Source organism: Sparus aurata, chromosome 24 (assembly GCF_900880675.1).
Source record: "Sparus aurata chromosome 24, fSpaAur1.1, whole genome shotgun sequence".
In the NCBI taxonomy this organism is placed as follows: domain Eukaryota; kingdom Metazoa; phylum Chordata; class Actinopteri; order Spariformes; family Sparidae; genus Sparus; species Sparus aurata.
Window position 1 is genome coordinate 11,373,169 of NC_044210.1, and position 21,070 is coordinate 11,394,238.

Here is a 21,070-nt window from a genome sequence, read left to right on the forward strand (position 1 = left end):
GAAAGAAGTCTGGATGATAATTGAAAAGATGTGTGAGGCCTCATTTCATATTGAACAGAGGGGGAACAGTATCTGACAGTAATATTCCAAGCTGTCAGGATGCGTTCCCCCTGTTTAAATGGTCAAATGTAATGATATCAGCCTGAAAATCACAGGACTTGTCTGTTGTTGGGAAAGAAGTCAGAAACATGAATTTGAAAGGTATGTGAGCCTCCTTTCATACTGAACAGAGGGGGAACAGTATCTGACAGTATTATTCCAGCTGTCAGGATGCGTTCCCCCTGTTTAAATGGTCAAATTGAATGATATCATCCTGAAAATCACAGGACTTATCTGTTGAGTGAAAAGAAGTCAGGAGTATGAATTTGGAAGATGTTTGAGCCTCCTTTCATACTGAACAAAGGGTGAATAGTATATGACAGTATTATTCCAAGCTGTCAGGATGCGTTCCCCCTATTTTAAATGGTCAAACTGAATGATATCAGCCTGAAAATCACAGGACTTATCTGTTGAGTGGAAAAAACTCTGGAGTATGAATTTGAAAGATGTGTGAGCCTCCTTTCATATTGAACAGAGGGGGAACAGTATCTGACAGTAATATTCCAAGCTGTCAGGATGCTTTCCCCCTGTTTTAAATGGTCAAACTGAATGATATCAGCCTGAAAATCACAGGACTTATCTGTTCAGTGGAAACAAGTCAGAAACATGAATTTGAAAGGTATGTGAGCCTCCTTTCATACTGAACAAAGGGTGAACAGTATCTGACAGTATTATTCCAAGCTGTCAGGATGCGTTCCCCCTGTTTTAAATGGTCAAATTGGATAAAATCATCCTGAAAATCACAAGACTTATCTGTTGACGGGAAAGAAGTCAGGAGTATGAATTTGAAAGATGTGTGAGCCTCCTTTCATACTGAACAGAGGGGGAACAGTATCTGACAGAAATATTCCAACCTGTCAGGATGCGTTCCCCCTGTTTAAATGGTCAAACTGAATGATATCATCCTGAAAATCACAGGACTTATCTGTTGTGGGGAAAGATGTCTGGAGTATGAATTTGAAAGATGTGTGAGCCTCCTTTCATACTGAACAGAGGGGGAACAATATCTGACAGTAATATTCCAAGCTGTCAGGATGCGTTCCCCCTGTTTTAAATGGTCAAATTGAATGATATCATCCTGAAAATCACAGGACTTATGTGTTGAGTGGAAAGAAGTCAGAAACATGAATTTGAAAGATGTGTGAGTCTCCTTTCATATTGAACAGAGGGGGAACAATATCTGACAGTAATATTCCAAGCTGTCAGGATGCGTTCCCCCTGTTTAAATGGTCAAATTGAATAATATCATCCTGAAAATCACAGGATTTATATGTTCAGTGGAAACAAGTCAGAAACATGAATTTGAAAGGTATGTGAGCCTCCTTTCATACCGAACAGAGGGGGAACAGTATCTGACAGTAATATTCCAAGCTGTCAGGATGCGTTCCCCCTGTTTTAAATGGTCAAATTGAATGATATCATCCTGAAATTCAAAGGATGTATCTGTTGTGGGAAAGAAGTCAGAAACATGAATTTGAAAGATGTGTGAGCCTCCTTTCATACTGAACAGAGGGGGAACAGTATCTGACAGTAATATTCCAAGCTGTCAGGATGCGTTCCCCCTGTTTAAATGGTGAAATTGAATAATATCATCCTGAAAATCACAGGATTTATATGTTGTGGGGAAAGAAGTCAGAAACATGAATTTGAAAGATGTGTGAGCCTCCTTTCATGTTGAACAGAGGGGGAACAGTATCTGACAGTATTATTCCAAGCTGTCAGGATGCGTTCCCCCTGTTTAAATGGTCAAATTGAAAAATATCATCCTGAAAATCACAGGATTTATATGTTGTGTTGAAAGAAGTCTGGAGGATGAATTTGAAAGATGTGTGAGCCTCCTATCATACAGAACAGAGGGGGAACAGTATCTGATAGTTATATTCCAAGCTGTCAGGATGCGTTCCCCCTGTTTAAATGGTCAAATTGAATGATATCATCCTGAAAATCACAGGACTTATCTGTTGTGGGGAAAGAAGTCAGAAACATGAATTTGAAAGATGTGTGAGCCTCCTTTCATGTTGAACAGAGGGGGAACAGTATCTGACAGTATTATTCCAAGCTGTCAGGATGCGTTCCCCCTGTTTTAAATGGTCAAATTGAATGATATCATCCTGAAAATCACAGGACTCATCTGTTGAGTGGAAAGAAGTCAGGAGTATGAATTTGAAAGATGTGTGAGCCTCCTTTCATACTGAACAGAGGGGGAACAGTATCTGACAGTAATATTCCAAGCTGTCAGGATGCGTTCCCCCTGTTTAAATGGTCAAATTGAATGATATCAGCCTGAAAATCACAGGATTTATATGTTGTGTTGAAAGAAGTCTGGAGGATGAATTTGAAAGATGTGTGAGCCTCCTTTCATATTGAACAGGGGGGGAACAGTATCTGACAGTAATATTCCAACCTGTCAGGATGCGTTCCCCTTGTTTTAAATGGTCAAATTGAATGATATCATCCTGAAAATCACAGGACTTATGTGTTGAGTGGAAAGAAGTCAGAAACATGAATTTGAAAGATGTGTGAGCCTCCTTTCATATTGAACAGAGGGGGAACAGTATCTGACAGTAATATTCCAACCTGTCAGGATGCGTTCCCCCTGTTTTAAATGGTCAAACTGAATGATATCATCCTGAAAATCACAGGACTTATCTGTTGTGGGGAAAGATGTCTGGAGTATGAATTTGAAAGATGTGTGAGCCTCCTTTCATATTGAACAGGGGGGGAACAATATCTGACAGTAATATTCCAAGCTGTCAGGATGCGTTCCCCCTGTTTAAATGGTGAAATTGAATAATATCATCCTGAAAATCACAGGATTTATATGTTGTGGGGAAAGAAGTCAGAAACATGAATTTGAAAGATGTGTGAGCCTCCTTTCATGTTGAACAGAGGGGGAACAGTATCTGACAGTATTATTCCAAGCTGTCAGGATGCGTTCCCCCTGTTTAAATGGTCAAATTGAATAATATCATCCTGAAAATCACAGGATTTATATGTTGTGTTGAAAGAAGTCTGGAGGATGAATTTGAAAGATGTGTGAGCCTCCTTTCATATTGAACAGAGGGGGAACAGTATCTGATAGTTATATTCCAAGCTGTCAGGATGCGTTCCCCCTGTTTAAATGGTCAAATTGAATGATATCATCCTGAAAATCACAGGACTTATCTGTTGTGGGGAAAGAAGTCAGAAACATGAATTTGAAAGATGTGTGAGCCTCCTTTCATATTGAACAGAGGGGGAACAGTATCTGACAGTATTATTCCAAGCTGTCAGGATGCGTTCCCCCTGTTTTAAATGGTCAAATTGAATGATATCATCCTGAAAATCACAGGACTCATCTGTTGAGTGGAAAGAAGTCAGGAGTATGAATTTGAAAGATGTGTGAGCCTCCTTTCATACTGAACAGAGGGGGAACAGTATCTGACAGTAATATTCCAAGCTGTCAGGATGCGTTCCCCCTGTTTAAATGGTCAAATTGAATGATATCAGCCTGAAAATCACAGGATTTATATGTTGTGTTGAAAGAAGTCTGGAGGATGAATTTGAAAGATGTGTGAGCCTCCTTTCATATTGAACAGGGGGGGAACAGTATCTGACAGTAATATTCCAACCTGTCAGGATGCGTTCCCCCTGTTTTAAATGGTCAAACTGAATGATATCATCCTGAAAATCACAGGACTTATCTGTTGTGGGGAAAGATGTCTGGAGTATGAATTTGAAAGATGTGTGAGCCTCCTTTCATGTTGAACAGGGGGGGAACAATATCTGACAGTAATATTCCAAGCTGTCAGGATGCGTTCCCCTTGTTTTAAATGGTCAAATTGAATGATATCATCCTGAAAATCACAGGACTTATGTGTTGAGTGGAAAGAAGTCAGAAACATGAATTTGAAAGATGTGTGAGCCTCCTTTCATATTGAACAGAGGGGGAACAGTATCTGACAGTAATATTCCAACCTGTCAGGATGCGTTCCCCCTGTTTTAAATGGTCAAACTGAATGATATCATCCTGAAAATCACAGGACTTATCTGTTGTGGGGAAAGATGTCTGGAGTATGAATTTGAAAGATGTGTGAGCCTCCTTTCATGTTGAACAGGGGGGGAACAATATCTGACAGTAATATTCCAAGCTGTCAGGATGCGTTCCCCCTGTTTAAATGGTCAAATTGAATAATATCATCCTGAAAATCACAGGATTTATATGTTGTGTTGAAAGAAGTCTGGAGGATACATTTGAAAGATGTGTGAGCCTCCTTTCATACTGAACAGAGGGGGAACAGTATCTGACAGTAATATTCCAAGCTGTCAGGATGCGTTCCCCCTGTTTAAATGGTCAAATGTAATGATATCAGCCTGAAAATCACAGGACTTGTCTGTTGTTGGGAAAGAAGTCAGAAACATGAATTTGAAAGATGTGTGAGCCTCCTTTCATACTGAACAGAGGGGGAACAGTATCTGACAGTATTATTCCAGCTGTCAGGATGCGTTCCTCCTGTTTTAAATGGTCAAATTGAATGATATCATCCTGAAAATCACAGGACTTATCTGTTGAGTGGAAAAAACTCTGGAGTATGAATTTGAAAGATGTGTGAGCCTCCTTTCATATTGAACAGAGGGGGAACAGTATCTGACAGTAATATTCCAAGCTGTCAGGATGCTTTCCCCCTGTTTTAAATGGTCAAACTGAATGATATCAGCCTGAAAATCACAGGACTTATCTGTTCAGTGGAAACAAGTCAGAAACATGAATTTGAAAGGTATGTGAGCCTCCTTTCATACTGAACAAAGGGTGAATAGTATCTGACAGTATTATTCCAAGCTGTCAGGATGCGTTCCCCCTGTTTTAAATGGTCAAATTGGATAAAATCATCCTGAAAATCACAAGACTTATCTGTTGACGGGAAAGAAGTCAGGAGTATGAATTTGAAAGAAGTGTGAGCCTCCTTTCATACTGAACAGAGGGGGAACAGTATCTGACAGTAATATTCCAACCTGTCAGGATGCGTTCCCCCTGTTTAAATGGTCAAACTGAATGATATCATCCTGAAAATCACAGGACTTATCTGTTGTGGGGAAAGATGTCTGGAGTATGAATTTGAAAGATGTGTGAGCCTCCTTTCATACTGAACAGAGGGGGAACAATATCTGACAGTAATATTCCAAGCTGTCAGGATGCGTTCCCCCTGTTTTAAATGGTCAAATTGAATGATATCATCCTGAAAATCACAGGACTTATGTGTTGAGTGGAAAGAAGTCAGAAACATGAATTTGAAAGATGTGTGAGTCTCCTTTCATATTGAACAGAGGGGGAACAATATCTGACAGTAATATTCCAAGCTGTCAGGATGCGTTCCCCCTGTTTAAATGGTCAAATTGAATAATATCATCCTGAAAATCACAGGATTTATATGTTCAGTGGAAACAAGTCAGAAACATGAATTTGAAAGGTATGTGAGCCTCCTTTCATACCGAACAGAGGGGGAACAGTATCTGACAGTAATATTCCAAGCTGTCAGGATGCGTTCCCCCTGTTTTAAATGGTCAAACTGAATGATATCAGCCTGAAAATCACAGGACTTATCTGTTCAGTGGAAACAAGTCAGAAACATGAATTTGAAAGGTATGTGAGCCTCCTTTCATACTGAACAAAGGGTGAATAGTATCTGACAGTATTATTCCAAGCTGTCAGGATGCGTTCCCCCTGTTTTAAATGGTCAAATTGGATAAAATCATCCTGAAAATCACAAGACTTATCTGTTGACAGGAAAGAAGTCAGAAACATGAATTTGAAAGATGTGTGAGCCTCCTTTCATGTTGAACAGAGGGGGAACAGTATCTGACAGTATTATTCCAAGCTGTCAGGATGCGTTCCCCCTGTTTTAAATGGTCAAATTGAATGATATCATCCTGAAAATCACAGGACTCATCTGTTGAGTGGAAAGAAGTCAGGAGTATGAATTTGAAAGATGTGTGAGCCTCCTTTCATACTGAACAGAGGGGGAACAGTATCTGACAGTAATATTCCAAGCTGTCAGGATGCGTTCCCCCTGTTTAAATGGTCAAATTGAATGATATCAGCCTGAAAATCACAGGATTTATATGTTGTGTTGAAAGAAGTCTGGAGGATGAATTTGAAAGATGTGTGAGCCTCCTTTCATATTGAACAGGGGGGGAACAGTATCTGACAGTAATATTCCAACCTGTCAGGATGCGTTCCCCCTGTTTTAAATGGTCAAATTGGATAAAATCAGCCTGAAAATCACAAGACTTATCTGTTGACGGGAAAGAAGTCAGGAGTATGAATTTGAAAGATGTGTGAGCCTCCTTTCATGTTGAACAGAGGGGGAACAGTATCTGACAGTAATATTCCAACCTGTCAGGATGCGTTCCCCCTGTTTTAAATGGTCAAACTGAATGATATCATCCTGAAAATCACAGGACTTATCTGTTGTGGGGAAAGATGTCTGGAGTATGAATTTGAAAGATGTGTGAGCCTCCTTTCATACTGAACAGAGGGGGAACAATATCTGACAGTAATATTCCAAGCTGTCAGGATGCGTTCCCCTTGTTTTAAATGGTCAAATTGAATGATATCATCCTGAAAATCACAGGATTTATATGTTGTGTTGAAAGAAGTCTGGAGGATACATTTGAAAGATGTGTGAGCCTCCTTTCATACTGAACAGAGGGGGAACATTATCTAACAGTAATATTCCAAGCTGTCAGGATGCGTTCCCCCTGTTTAAATGGTCAAATTGAATAATATCAGCCTGAAAATCACAGGACTTATCTGTTTTGGGGAAAGAAGTCAGAAGTATGAATTTGAAAGATGTGTGAGCCTCCTTTCATACTGAACAGAGGGGGAACAGTATCTGACAGTAATATTCCAAGCTGTCAGGATGCGTTCCCCCTGTTTAAATGGTCAAATGTAATGATATCAGCCTGAAAATCACAGGACTTGTCTGTTGTTGGGAAAGAAGTCAGAAACATGAATTTGAAAGATGTGTGAGCCTCCTTTCATACTGAACAGAGGGGGAACAGTATCTGATAGTTATATTCCAAGCTGTCAGGATGCGTTCCTCCTGTTTTAAATGGTCAAATTGAATGATATCATCCAGAAAATCACAGGACTTATCTGTTGAGTGAAAAGAAGTCAGGAGTATGAATTTGAAAGATGTTTGAGCCTCCTTTCCAGAGATGGGGACTCGAGTCACTGTGACTTGGACTCGAGTCGCTGTTTTGATGACTTGTGACTTGAAAAAAAAGAAAAGACTTGAGACTCGACTGGGACTTGGAAGTTAATGACTCAGGACTTGACTTGAGACACAATGACTTGAATGACTTGAGTGTTATTCAGTTCATGATTTCATTTTGAATATAAATTAATTAGGGCCGGGACTCGATTAAAAAAATTAATCGAATTAATCAGAGGCTTTGTAATTAATTAATCGAAATTAATCGCATTTTAATCACAATATCTGACCTGAGAACAGTGAGAAGCAATTTTTTTCACATGGATTTTAGTATACCATTGAATAATGACTGACTACAGAAGCTTAAGCAACAAGACATTGTTTTTTCAAGACCAACAGACCAGTGCAATTTTTAAATATTTTTTTGGCCTTTTTGACAGAACAGCTGAAGATATGACAGGAAACAGGGAGAGAGAGAGAGGGGGAGTGACACGCAGTAAACGGACCCAGGCTGGGAGTTGAACCTGGGTCCGCTGCAGAGCCTCTGCACATGGGACGCGCGCTCTACCCATTGAGCTAAACGCTGCCCTGACCAGTGCAATTTTGCCATAAAGTGCAGCAATAGCATGCTCTCATCTACGCTGCCATCCGTCCGCTTTTGAAAACAAAATTTCCCATCCACTGGGCCAACCAAAGCAATCTCATCTGCTTCTTCGTTCATTGTTGTTGTCTGAAGTCATGAACGTTACTTGGTGCTCCAGTATAATCGGTACCCCTGAAACTCTTCCAGTGAGAAACGTTCCGTGGTGCAAAAGTAAGTGCGATTAAAATGCGTTAATTTTTTTTAACGCGTTAATTTTTGTGTAATTAATTAATCGTGATTAACGCGTTAAAGTCCCGGCCCTACTTATTATAAATTAGGATGTTATGGTATCAGTCTGAAAGGTAAATCAACACATTTTACTCAGTGGCCTTTGTGCCCTGACATGTGGCCTTGGTGCCCCTAAAAAAAAGTGAAGGCCAAATGGACTTGCCCCTAAAATGACAAAATTCCCACCCTGACTGCATGCATTCCCACAAGTAAGCTACAGTTACTCTATGTAAGCTGAGTCCAAGTTGTCTCTGAGAGAGTCTCTAAAATGTGAGATATTGCACATTGCCTCAGCCTGCAATAAAACGGTGGTCAATTCATGATACTTTCTCATCTCCTAATTTTTATACTTAATAATACAATGTCAATGTTGTGTAAGAAGAATCGTTAATTAAATATATTAAAGTTACACAAGACAACAATAAAGAAGAATTTATGGATTTGACGCTGTGATCTGCAATATCGGGATCGGCAGATACTGCTTTCGGTAATCGGTGATCGGTGATCGGCCCCAAAAATCCTGAACGGTGCATCTCTAGTTCAGAGTGGTATGGCCATAAGCAAGAAAACCTGCTACAAACAGGACTTTTATACATGATGTTTATCGTGTATCTGTCGGCTCTCATATGGAGTGACATAGCAACCACATGTTGGTATTATTATATATCATCAGTAAATATGAAGTTTATGAAAGACGAGACAATCTACATGTAAAAACGTCAAACTAAGAGATCTTGCATCATCCATCAAACAAAGGCCTGTTTGTAGCTTGTGTTTGTAGACACATGTACACAAACAAAGGAAATAAAGACAACCACGTGTGTTGCTTTTTGCTTTTCACTTTATTAGCTGTTCGATTTTTCTATTTTATTGTTTATTTTTTGGCATTTTAAATCGTCCATTTAAATAAGCAGCTCTTTGCTACATTGATTTAAACCAACAGGATGTATTGATGAGAGAATAGATACACACACTGCCCTCTAATGATGACGTCAATTAAAACATCAGAGACTTATTTTCTCTGTAACAGTAAATGTATGTTAATTAGCCCAGAAGCAGCAGGTTTAAATACAAGAACATTTTGCATCGCACTGAAACCAGATTCCAAAAGGCCACACATGCATTTATTCTGCAATTTGAGAATAACTTCCCTGTTATTGTTCAGCCCAGTCAGTTGGCTTGTCATAGTGAACAGGGACTCCACCTCTACATATGAGTCTGATCATTAATGCCGTGACAGCTTTACCTTCATATTTACAGTTCTTTACATCAGTGTCTGTGGTAGAACACTTAACAACCCTGAAAGTTGTTGTACTCGTTATGATCTTATTATCTTCACCCAGCTTACAAACCGCGTTGACTTTCTCCTCATCCTCCAGGATGAACGTATTGATTTTCTTGCATTTCTTGTTGCCCACATTGATAGCCTTCATTTTTTCATCGCATTTTGCTGGAGTCATGTCTTTGTTAAGGTGCTTGTCCTTGAAGCTCAGAGCAGAGAGCTCTGTGGCAGAGAGCAGCACCAGAAGCAGACAGGCTAACTGGATCCTCATGGTTCACTGGAGGGAAAAAAAAAGAAAAGAACATTTTTCATAAGAGAATTTAAGAGCAGCACGTGTCAAAATCTGTGCAGTGATGTACACAACATACAGTATTAATGGATTTGTTTTGTGTGGATGCCTTTCCTCCAAAACCCTGTACTGTATAACCACTTGCTAAAAATGTAGACTCCATAACCAAAACTTTATTGGCTAAATGTCAGTTTGTGTTGCAGAGCTGCAGTGAAGTCTGAAGCTTTGCTCGCAATAATTGCAATAACGTATGTGTCTCTCGCAAGAAACAAACCTCCTACAAAAACACCAGCGAACAAAACAAAAATCCATGGCAGGCATCTCTGGAAACACTGTGACGCTTTGCAAAAGCTGAGCGGTTTTGTTTAACTCAACCAGCTCTGATGGTATGAACTAAAAATGTAAATTTTTTCATGTATTCATTTATTTAATTAATTACATAACGCACACTTAAGGGAGGTTCAGTGGAGACTAGTCACATGAAAAAGTAACTCTAATATGAGCTTTTTCAAAATAAGGTCACTAACCTTATTTCTTGCCGATGAGTACTTCACTGGTTGGTTGGTTGATTGGCTGGCTGGCTGGCAGGCTGGATGGTTGACTGGCTGCGGCTGGCTGGTTGGCTGGTCAGTCGGCTGGTTGGTTGGTTGGTTGGTTGGGTGGTCAGTTGGCTGGCTGGTTCACCCGCTGTGGTTCTGTCAGGAGCTGGTCGTCTGGATCAGGCACCAGTTGGTGAAGATGACTTCAGTGAAGGAGATTCTCTAAAGCTGCAAGCTGCTAACACTGACCTCATTATATAGTGTCCAGGTGGACGGGCAACACATGTTTGTCTTTCTAATTTGAATGAAGATTAACACTAGCTGAGCAGAAATCCGTTAAAATGCAGACAGAGTATGCAAAATATACACACTGGGCAATATCACAGAATTAAGATCAGGCCAGCGTGTGGTGCAGTCGATATCTGGACAGTGACTCAGTCTTCATTGTTGTGTGTCTCCAGTCACAGCTTGTAGAGTATTTTACACTGTCTATAAAATCTGTCTGCTGTATGTTTGTTATTAGCACAATCTGATATCAGTGTTTTTATGTTGCTCATTGATGCCCAAGAATCAAGTGTTTGTGATGTCATAGTGGTGTGACGTGGAAAAATACTCACATGTGACAAGTAATCCTTTTAAACATGGTATATTTGAAGACTTAACCCAATCAAACAGCGAATCTGAAAATAACTGGGTGGACTTGCTGTGAAAATAATACGTGAATATGACTCCGGTCTGCTGACTTGCTACTTTGCCAGGTCTACTGCAGCCATCATCATTAGCATTTTTGTTAATAGTGAATAGTAAAAATGGCCAGATTTCCTTACAGAGTTGTTGGTGACTGAGAGATTTGTGGGCCTAAACATAATGATTTAAGTTTTAGTTTGAGGAGAGTTCCAGACAGTTCCAGAGTGAGTTGAAAGAGTCTAATGGTTTGCAGGCAAGCTGTTGCAGCTTCCAGTGGAAGTTGACTTGAATATACAGAACAGAGGATGGAAATATGGAGGCATAAGCGTTATGCCGACGTGTTCTTGGCTCAATGAACTTACATATCCTGCTGTCTTTACCTACATTTGTTTAGATATGCCTGACCTGCCCCCATAGTAAGAAGACAGTGTTATAGTCATGACGACACAAAGACCCACCATGTAACATGCGTATTCAAAGAGACCGATACCTGGAAGATAAAACACTACCTTCATTTGAATAAACAGACAGAGCTCACACAGCTCCCGAGTCAGGAACACGTCGAAGAAGAAATATCCCCTGCGGCTCTAAACCATCTGTGTATTCAAATGGACGTATCTCCCATAATTCCTCTTTTGTTTTAGCAACCAAATTAGAATTTATTCAGAGGTCAAACCAAAGACAGAGCAAGTTCGAGAAATTAAAATCCAACAGTAACTCAGTTAAAATAACATGAGCAACACAAACATATCATGAAAATTCTGTTGGGTTGAAAACATCAAAAGTGTTAAACTGAGCAGTATGAACTTGTGTGAATGGTGTGAATGAGGGGTTAAAGAAAAATTAATCTTGATTCTTTAAAAAAAACAGTTAAGCATCTTCAAGTGCTGTGTGGTTTAACACAAGGCTTGATTCAATCCACACCAAAAGGAAAATAAATAAAATGACAAAAAGGGGAAAAGTGAAGTTGAATACTGACTGGATAGATGAATAACAGAACAACAACAGTGTCAAGACAGAAAACTTTATTTTGCTGAAGTGAACATATACTGTGGATCATACAGCAAGTATGGTCATTAAAAAAAAGTTGTTTTAGATCATGATTGACAGTATGAACTGATAACAAATACCAGATCCTACATTGTTTCTCCACAGAGCAGCAGCGCCCTCTGCTGTCTGAAAACAGACAAACCACTGTGTGTCATGAGGAAGGTTTTTAAAATAGTGATATATGATTAGTCTTATTTTGAAAGGATCTACATGAAAAACATATATTACATTGGCCCGCCCAAAGATGGCCGCAAGGTTTGATTTGACCCGTCAGTTGTTTATGGAAAGAAAAAGAGAATTAATAAAAAGAAAAATATTAATTGTTGGGTTTGTTTTTTCATATTTTGTTGGGTGAGATACAATCTTCTTTAAATATGAAGGATCCTGAATTATAAAAACGATCTAATTATTATTTGAGCAGGGCAGGTAGAGTGACTCTTTGTGCATGACGTCACTCGCTGAAGGGAAGTTAGGATCCTCGTAGTACGGAAGCCCTGAGAGGTAAGTGGACAAAAAAATAAAGGAACTCCAAAAGATTCTCCTGGTAAAACTTGTTGTAGACAATTTCAACCGCTATCTGTGGGCTTTCATATACAACACAACACAATAGCTGCTAACTGTTGGACTGTAGTCTACAATTACGTTTCAGTTTTGAGCATACAAGAGAGAAAAGGAGCATCTTTAAATACCTTCTTTGTGATCTTCTTTCTTGCTTACGGCCATACCACTCTGAACACGCCTGATCTCGTCCGATCTCGGAAGCTAAGCAGCGTCGGGCCTGGTTAGTACTTGGATGGGAGACCGCCTGGGAATACCAGGTGCTGTAAGCTTTTTACAAGCTCTGTGCACACAGCAGAGGGAGCTGCTGCTGTTTCAGACACAAAGCATGACTTTTTGACTAGCTGAGTTTTTCATGCTGCCTGAACTTCATCTGAGCCAACAGACTTAAATATCTCATAATTGTGACTTTGTAAAAGAATACTTTATTTGTCTCAGTTCTGACGGATTAAGACAAACTTTTCACCATATCATAAATTTGACTATCTCGTAGGAGTAGAGCTGCAACGATGAATTGTTCTGTTGTTAACTGTTAAATCAACTGCCAACTATTTCAATGACTTATAAATAAACTACAAAAAAATGCTTCCAGCTTCTTAGATGTGAATGTTTTCTGGTTTCTTTTCTCCTCTATGACAGTAGAAACTGAATAATTTTGGGATTGTGGACAAAGCAATTTAATCCATTTCCATCAGCAGGAGCGTCAGTAGATAATAACTGAATTTTCCTAATTTGAGGGAAACAATAAAAGAGGTATCAGTCACTATTGGTCCAGTCAACTATGCCACATGTTCAAATCTTGGCATTAACATACTAACATAATGCTTTCCAGCACTATTTAAAATGTTTGTTGCAACCTTCATGTATAATTCATAAAAGAGTCAGACAGCTCCCTCTGCTGTGTGACCAGAGCTTGTAAAAAGCTTACAGCACCTGGTATTCCCAGGCGGTCTCCCATCCAAGTACTAACCAGGCCCGACCCTGCTTAGCTTCCGAGATCGGACGAGATCGGGCGTGTTCAGAGTGGTATGGCCGTAAGCGAGAGAACCAGCTACAAACAGGACTTTTATACATGATGTAACATCTCTTAGTCTGACATTTTTACATGTAGATCGTCTCTTATTCTATATACTTTATTATACATCATCAGTAAATATAACAAGTATTTATATCGCAGTGGTTCTCACTGTCATTGTCACACAATACTATATTAACACATGACTTTAATACAGTAGCCGAGTAAACGTACTTCTGGAACAGTCTTTATCATTCATGTGTGAAAATGACGTCATTGTAATCTGAGATTCTTAACCAGAATGTACAAAAACATGTTGGTTCCATGTGACTCTATGCAAGAGCAGACAGATACACGATGAACACCATATATAAAAGTCCTGTTTGGAGCTGATTCTCTCGCTTACGGCCATACCACTCTGAACACGCCCGATCTCGTCTGATCTCGGAAGCTAAGCAGGGTCGGGCCTGGTTAGTACTTGGATGGGAGACCGCCTGGGAATACCAGGTGCTGTAAGCTTTTTACAAGCTCTGTGCACACAGCAGAGGGAGCTGCTGCTGCTGATAATTTTTTTCTTCACTGGACACAAACGGTGGGAGATGAACTATGTCACTACATACGGTCAGCTTATTTAAATACACATTTCTCCTATATACCTGTTTTTCTTTTTTAGCGACAAGATGATAACGTAATCAAAAGTATGCTGCAGCTATAATCTTAACACCAACACCCGCTCTGACAACACAGGGCTCCTGTCTGTCAATAAAGCAAATACACACTGTAAATTGTGTTTATTATATGCAGCAATAAAACAGTCTGAGAAAAAGAAGGGACTGAGTTAATAAATATTCAGTTTTGGAAATGTATTCTAAAAAGGCAGAACTAATTTTATAATTTCTTGATACAATCCGTTTTGCAATGGGATATTAGATTTTTTTTTTAATATATTACCGTTTCAGAGGGAAACAATATGTTAATGTCAGAAGTTAGCAGTTATGTTCTGCAGCAAACTGTTACAGGGAAGGGACAAAAGAGGAAACTGTTCTTACAGCACGTTAAATCTTTGCACTGACTTAAACAATTTTGGATTGTTGCAGATTTTTTCTGGTCCAAATCATTCCGCGATCCTGAAAAACTTTAAGAGACTAAAGAAGGTGACTTATCTCATTTGTTGCTGATGAGTGAGTGGTTGGTTGGTTGGTTGGTTGGTTGGCTGGCTGGTTGACCCGCTGTGGTTCTGTCAGGAGCTGGTCGTCTGATGTCCTCAGTGAAGGAGATTCTCTGAAGCTGCATCCTCCTTACTCTGACCTCGTTATATAGTGTCCAGGTGGACGGGCAACACCTGTTTGTCTGTCCAATTTGAATGAAGATGAATACTAGCTGAGCAGAAATCAGTTAAATGTGAGACATGCAGATAGAGTATGCAAAAAAATACACGTTGGACAAGTTCACAGAATCAAGATGAGGCCGGCGTGAGGTGCAGCCTGATGCCGTCTTCATCGTTGTGTCGCTTCACTCACATTTTACAAAGTATTTTTACCACGAGGGACCTTTTATCATCCTTCTTTGTCTTTCACAATGTAATATTTTGTGCCCACTCAACTATTTTATGCAAGTCATGATCTCAATGGTACCAATGACACGGGTCAGAGATGGGACCAAGTCACATATGTGCAAGTCTCAAGTCTTAACCTGCAAGTCTCAAGTAAGTCCCAAGTCATTTTTTCTTGGGCAAGTCAAGTCAAGTCAAGTCACAGGTTATATCAAGTCGAGTCAAGTCAAGTCCTGTACTAGGTCAAGTCAAGTCAATTTTAAAATCCTATTTATTTCACGTACTGTTTTAACATATGCATTGCATTCTAAATTATATTTACTTACTTTGCTAAGTTTCAAAACGATATTTGTGTCATGATCTGTTTTTAAGCAGCATCTACTTTATTTACTAGTGTTTTAGCTTGTAGTAATTACTCAATTTTAAGACAATTGCTTCATTTAGTCCATCTAAAACAGTATTCATTCAACTTCACAACCTTAGTTACTACTACTAATACTACTACTACTTTTAAGTGACTTCATCGCTGCAATAGTTACTTTGCAGGGATGACCCCCGCGCGCGCGCACGCACGCACACACACACACACACACACACACACAGAGGTAGCGGCCAAAATCACGCACGCGGCCCGCCGTTGCTTAGGAGGCAGGGAAAACACTGGGTAATGATTCGGTGTTGGCGGGCTTGTGTGTTATTTAGCTCATGTTGTTGCTCGTTCGTGAAACGTACAGCCAGGCTTGTGATGAACCGGTCGGAAGGTTCGCTCACGTTGTCTGGGGTTGATGTTGGCAAATTAAAAACAAGAAGTTCCACCAAACCGACACTCCCCACCCCCACGTCCGTATCATATCAAGCTAAAGTTTGCTAACTACCGACTAGGCTAACAGGATAATATTAGCTAATTGACAAGCACTTACTGGGCAGAATGGCTCTTCAAATGACGAACAAAGTTTGAAGTTGTCGCTTGGCTGTCCGAGATGTTTATGTCGCATGTCTTGCACTGTGCTGTGCGTCTTTTGCCGTCAAAATGGTAATTCCCGAAAGCCGAAGACGATGATTTTCAGTTCCCCTCCCGCTGCCATGTTGATGCAGATCTGATATTAGAGGGCGGGTTTCTCAAATAAACACATAAGTTACGTAGAAAGGGCATGATTGATTGACAGGGTAGTGATCCAATCATGACAACGCCATTCTCAGCCTGCGCTCCTAACCGGGTAATCGATATATATATATAAATATATATATATTTTTTTTATTAATGTGTTAATTTGTATTCAAACTGAAGTCATGAACTGAATAACACTCAAGTCATTCAAGTCATTGTGTCTCAAGTCAAGTCCCGAGTCATTAACTTCCAAGTCCGAGTCGAGTCTCAAGTCTTTTATTTTTTTCAAGTCACAAGTCATCAAAACAGCGACTCGAGTCGACTCCCCATCTCTGACAAGGGTATCGAAGATTAACCATGTAAGGTGAAAAGCTTATTCATGAAGCGTTCTGTAGGCTTTAAATAAAGAGAAGGTAGAGCACTTTTTAGGGATATCTAAAGCAGCGTAGGTAAAAGACAGAAAAATATGCAAGTTCATCGAGCCAAGACCACATCAGTGTAACTCCTATGTCTTCATATTTCCATCCTCTGTCCTGTATATGCAAAAGGAACTCACACTGGAAGCTGCAATGACGTGTTGTAACTAACCAAACAGTGACAGAGAGAGCATGACTGATCAGATATGGCTAACAGACAGCTCTGTATTGGAGATATGCAAGTTCAGTGAGTCAAGAACACGTCAGCATAATATCTCTCATGACTCCAGCCCGTTTATATCAGTTAAAGTAATCAAAATACCAGAAACATGTCTTGTTCTCTATCTAGTACTTTTGCTCTCGGTTGAATATAAAAAAATTCTACAGGGTGGAAAACATCCAAAGTCCTAAACAGAGCTGTATGAAGTTGTGTGAATATTGTCAATAAGGGAATCAACTTGTGAATTCATGCGACTTTATTTTATAAATCTTTTTCTGAGAAGAGGGGAGCATCTTCAAGTGCTGTGTGGTTTAGACCCAAACTAACACAAGGCTTGTTTCAATCCACACCAAAGAACATTGTCAACAAAGACTATTTTTCTCAAACATACACTGAGGTGTTCAATGGAAGACATGAAATCAACAGCTCCTGTTCATGTCATCTGTCCTCAGTCTGCAGACAACAAGGCAGACACAACGACAGCCGGTGTCTTCTGACAGAGCGGGCTGACACAGTTTGGAGTCGACCAGGCCGACCTGAACCAGAGTCTGGACTCACCCGGACTGGCCTGGTATAGCCTGGACCACATGGGACAAAAGGAGCTGTCCCCATCAGAACATCAACACTGCTCACAGGGGACAGAGTGGTGCTGCTCGGTGCTGGGAGTCGTCTTTGCTCAGACGAGTTCTGCTGCTGTACTGCGTCATCTTGTGGTTGGGCGGAGCAGCTGATGCTCATCTGTGATTGGTCAGTTTCTGTTTGTGACTGACAGTGTGGCTGGCTGCGCTCGTTGGTCTCATGATGTGACGGGTGCTGAGGAGAGTAGCTGTCAGAGGTGGAGCTGCTGAGGACACAAAGATGTATATTTTCTTTATATTCACTGGACTTATAAATGTAAAGGGATATTATTTTACTTAAACCAACTGAACTTAAACTGCTCAACTGTAAACAGTATTTAAACAAGGGCAAAGTCAAAAACACTTAGCATAATGTACATTTCCACAGTTTTAAAACCTATTTTTAAAACTGAGTTTTTATCCTCACCTGTTGAAGGATGTCTGAGGGGAAGAGAAGACGGGCCAGTCATGTTTACTCGGGCTCGCCATGGTCACATAGTCATTCTGAGGCAGCACGGATGAACTGCTTACCTGTGGTGACATCATCATGTACCCCCGGCCCTCCTCCTTCCCCTCCTCCTCCTCACCACCTGGCTCCCACACCTTCATCCCACAATCGTTTTCCCTCTGTTTGTTCACTGGGAGATGATGGTCTGTCTTCATCTCCATGTAGCTGCTGGTCTCAGACGTGGAGCTTTGATAGGATCTGACAGGGCTGAGAGTAGATTCAGGATCTGGTCTGGGCTTCACGGTGACGGGCCAAACCTTAGCCAGAGGTGAAGGGAGTTAGCAGGGATCTGATGAAGAGCTGGTAGTACTTAAAAAAGCGTATAAACTCATTTCTTACTTCATTTCAACTGCATGAGACAGAAAAAAAAGACTAAAAGTCTGATCTAACCTCTTTGAAGAAAGCAGCAGGAGGCAGAGTGCAATATCCATCATCCTCTTCATCAAAGCCTTCTCCGTGCTCCTCATCTCTACGCTCTTCCTCCATCAGCTTCTTGATGGCCAGATACCACTCTTCTTGTTCCCACTGGTCCTCAACCGCCAGCACCATCGTCTGATCCTTGGCATACAGCGCCACTGTGTGGCCTTTCCTGGTACTGCCGGTCCGGCTCACACCAAGACAGCACCTCAGGTAAATCACCCTGGGAGGGAGGAATCAATTGAATATAATTTCAGATCGTAAAGGTTCTTTAGTCACCTTAAAAGACCTACAGAAATCCTTTTCAGGATCTCAAACCAATTGCTTTTTTAATTACTTTTAAAGTTTAAGTTGTTATAACCGACCCTTGCTTGCTCGAGCCGAACAGCCCAGCTTTACCAGCAGACTTCTCCATCGCTGAGAACCTCTCCTTGTTCCGGTACCACTCCAGTCGGCTCGGCCCGGTGTGACTTCCTGCTCTCAGGACAAAATATTTTCTTTGGTTCCGCTCTGCCTTTCCCAGGTAACCTTGTTTCGCCGCGTCGCTCCGCGGCCCAGAGGAGGTCACGAGGGCGCCAGCCAGAGGGGCCAGAGTGCTGGACCTTGCTTAGCTTCCGAGAGTGGTATGGCCGTTAGCTAAAGAAACAGCAATCAACTTTATAGCAGCAGTCTTCATTGTTGTGTCTCTCCACTCACATTTTACATTTACATACACAAGTATTTTATGTTACAGTCATGATGTCAATGGTACTAATGACACAGGTATCGAAGATTAACCATGTAAGGTGAACAGCTTATTCAGGAAGTATTTGGTACCTGAGAGACTGGAGGTTGATTTAAATGAAGAGAAGGCTGAGCACGTTTAAGGGATATCCAAAGCAGCGTAGGTAAAAGACAGAAAGATATGCAAGTTCATCGAGCCAAGAACACATCAAGTTTATATAACTCTTAAGCCTTCATATTTCCATCCTCTGTCATGTATATGCAAAAGGAACTGACACTGGAAGCTGCAATACATGTTGTACAATATGATAATGAACATTTTGTGACTTCTCTTTTTATTGTTATCGCTGAACGTGAATGATTACATGACCAAAGTACACCATTAGAGTCTGGGTACCTGATTGTCCAATGAACTAATCCAACTAACCTGAACTAAAATATTTCTTGCTGTTTGTACTGTTTTGTAGTACAATTCTATGCTCATTCTGCAGTAAAATGGTCCCTGTCTGCAGTTTTCCTAATACATATGTTTTTGGATTAATACCACTGCTGCATTAATGTGTGTTTGTCATTTTGCTGCTGCAGATGTTTATGGTTGAGTCCATTTTAACTTGTTTATACACGGCTGTGTAGTTCAGTTTCCAGCTGGCATCATATTCTATGCAATCAATCATATGTTCATAATGTGGCTGTGCTGTAAGGAAACATATCTAGAAAAAGTCAGCTTTTTTTTTAGTTTATTTAAATGTGTACATTCAATGCTTAATGTAAATGCATTTTAATAAAGATAAATGTTTATGCCTCATTCTCTTGTGTATATGTTGATTCCATCAGATGGAGCGAAGACTGTAGTGGGGTCACTTACATGGATTACAGGTCAGGCAGGAGGGGGGAGCCCTTACAACTTATTTTAGGGGCCTAGGGAGTTTAGGGCCGGTTCTGACTGTACTTATTGTTCTGATGATGTGACGGGGTCAGAGGAGAGTAGCTGTCAGAGGTGGAGCAACAACGACAGATCTGGTTTCCTATCTGCCGTTGTTTTTTGAATGACAGGTGTAACAGACTTCCTTGATTATGACAAAGTAAATGCACACATGAAAAAGGAAATAAAGACAAGAACATGTGTTGCTTTTCACTCTGTTTTCGCAGTTCAAATTTTCCAGCCCAATTTTTCATTTCATTTCAAACATTCTTTTTTTTAGATTAATCTAAACGAAGTGATAAGGCATGTTACCGTTACATCTGATATGAATGAATTTCTTGTCATAGTAATGTGCAGTGCAGCTAAATGAAGGATCATCCTTTTGAATTTTACAGAAAATAATCCTGAAACGCTGTTTACTCTTTGCAAGATAGTCATTTGATTCTCTCTGATCGCAAACTTTGTTGACTTCATCCTCAGGGGCCTTGATGAAGGTATGATTTGGTTTACATTCTCTATTAATTACGTCCATTTTTCCATGATAGTTACTTTGATCGATGTCTGGGGCAATGTGCTTCTCCCTGAAGCTCAGAGCAGCCTCAGAGAGTTCTGTGGCAGAGAGCAGCACCAGGAGCAGACAGGCAAACTGGATCCTCATGGTTCACTGGAGGGAAAAAAGAAGAAAATTGTTAATGAAGAGTATTTAGAGCAGCAATTGTCAAAATCTGTGCAGTGACATATGCAACATACAGTATTGATGGATTTGTTTTGTGTGAACCTTACAGTGTAACCACTTGCTATACATTTCAACATGTTCTTGGCTCGATGAACTTTCATATCTTGCTGTCTTTACCTATGTTTGTTTAGATATGCCTGACCTGCCCCCATTGTAAGAAGACTGTGTTATAGTCATAACAACACAGAGACCCACCATGAACATGCATATTCAAAGAAACTGATACCGTGAAGATAAAACACTACCTTCATTTGAATAAACAGACAGA

General features: G+C 40.3%; 3 non-coding genes across 3 annotated transcripts; 2 read left to right on the forward strand and 1 right to left on the reverse strand.

Moving 5' to 3' along the window:
* Nucleotides 1-12,721: 12,721 nt before the first annotated feature.
* LOC115577432 (5S ribosomal RNA) lies at nt 12,722-12,840 on the forward strand. The gene has a single exon (XR_003983140.1). It is a non-coding gene; the product is annotated as a 5S ribosomal RNA (ribosomal RNA).
* Nucleotides 12,841-13,489: 649 nt separating this feature from the next.
* Nucleotides 13,490-13,608, reverse strand: LOC115577427 (5S ribosomal RNA). Its single transcript, XR_003983135.1, has one exon. It is a non-coding gene; the product is annotated as a 5S ribosomal RNA (ribosomal RNA).
* A 375-nt stretch (nt 13,609-13,983) lies between these two features.
* Nucleotides 13,984-14,102, forward strand: LOC115577431 (5S ribosomal RNA). The gene has a single exon (XR_003983139.1). It is a non-coding gene; the product is annotated as a 5S ribosomal RNA (ribosomal RNA).
* Nucleotides 14,103-21,070: the final 6,968 nt, after the last annotated feature.